Genomic DNA, 1,630 nt, shown 5'->3' on the forward strand with positions numbered 1-1,630 from the left:
ATGATGGAGAGTAACTATTCAGAGGAATTAATTACCATTGCTCAAGGTCCTAACAATATTGTGAATAGATATAATGGTTTCATCATTAATAGATTTAAATTTCATACAAAAAAATATGAAAAATTTAGAAAAATTCAGAATAGTGGCATCATGGTGGAAGTAGGTTGGAAGACTTATTATAGTATACTTACGAATATTTTTAAGTTAGATTATTATGAAAAATTTAAAGTTATATTATTTTGATGTAATTAGATGGATATAAACTCACCAAGGGGCTTAAAACAAGATATGAATAGATTTACACTTATAAATTTTTCAAGACTGATACATACTGATGTGCTATTAAAGAATAATCCATTTATTTTTTCATCTCAAGCTCATCAAGTTTTTTTTATATAAGACTCAAAAGATAAGGAATGAGCTGTTGTGGTAAGGACACCTAAGACTTATATGATATGGGAAAAAGATTAGAAGTAGAGGATGATGAGACTTATATGCAGTCTATGCCTTACGATTTTACATCGACTGATGATTTAAATATAACAAGCTTGGTTAATTAGGATGGATATTGAAAGAGAAAATATTGACTGATTTTTAATTAATAAGAGATTTAAGATATATACATTTACTATATTATCATGTTCATTTTGTAGATCTTGTTTCTTATTAGCAATTTAATCAGTATTATATTTATCATTTCATAATTTATGTTAATTGATTTTTGTTTCTATTTGTGAATGTTGGTGACATCATGTCTTGACATAGACGATTCGATGATATAGAGTTACATACTTCCTAGGGTGGATTATCTTTTGATTAGTCCAAATAGTCGAGGCAACTACAGTAGTTTGAGGCTAGTCCTTCATCATTTGCATAGCATTCTGATGTCGGTCGTTCTTTATCCATGCAACAGCCCGAGTCATAGCAGGATCCTCCTACTGTGGACGATCTTATTATGGATGAGATACATATCCTGGATATTTTAATAGAAGTATAATATATTCATGACTATTAAGATTTAAATACTAATTTTTGTTGATTGATTCTTAATATTAATTTTATTTTGTTTTTATTGTAGATGCATTCATGAGAGCATAGATTAGACATGCATCCACATGGGCTAGAGATATTTGGCATTTAGTTGAGGGTGAGAGGTTCATCATTTGATGCAATCAGATGGGGTAGCTCATCAACAAGGTGACTAGATTATTAATGAGCTTCTTTGGTACTATTGCATGAAAGGGTCAATTTTGTCCTTTGAATTATCCTAGATGGAATAATATGCCTTATGCATATAAGCTTCAAATTGTACAATTAGTAAAGATAAAAAGATAACTTAATAATTTATGTTAATTTGTTTATACTTAATTAATTATCTTGTTTAATATTTGAATATCCTTCATTGCTTTGTTGTAGAGTAAATTTATACTCCTTCCAAATAGCAATGAATGGGTGCTGAAGTCCCTTAATAAAAAATGGAAAGAATTTAAGGTAATGCTAAAGAGAACTACAAGAGAGAGGGTTTGGCAAAGGATGATGTTGCTCGTATCTATCCTCTTAATGTTGATCCTCATCAATGGAGGAAGCTTGTCCATTATTGGTTCTCTGAGAAGGGACAAGTAATTGTATG

At 29.8% G+C, this 1,630-nt stretch overlaps 1 pseudogene; it reads left to right on the forward strand.

Moving 5' to 3' along the window:
- Positions 1-591, forward strand: LOC140856154 (uncharacterized; annotated as a pseudogene).
- The last annotated feature ends 1,039 nt before the right edge of the window (positions 592-1,630 follow it).

The sequence above is a fragment of the Elaeis guineensis genome, chromosome 1 (genome assembly GCF_000442705.2).
Source record: "Elaeis guineensis isolate ETL-2024a chromosome 1, EG11, whole genome shotgun sequence".
Classification (NCBI taxonomy): Eukaryota; Viridiplantae; Streptophyta; class Magnoliopsida; order Arecales; family Arecaceae; genus Elaeis; species Elaeis guineensis.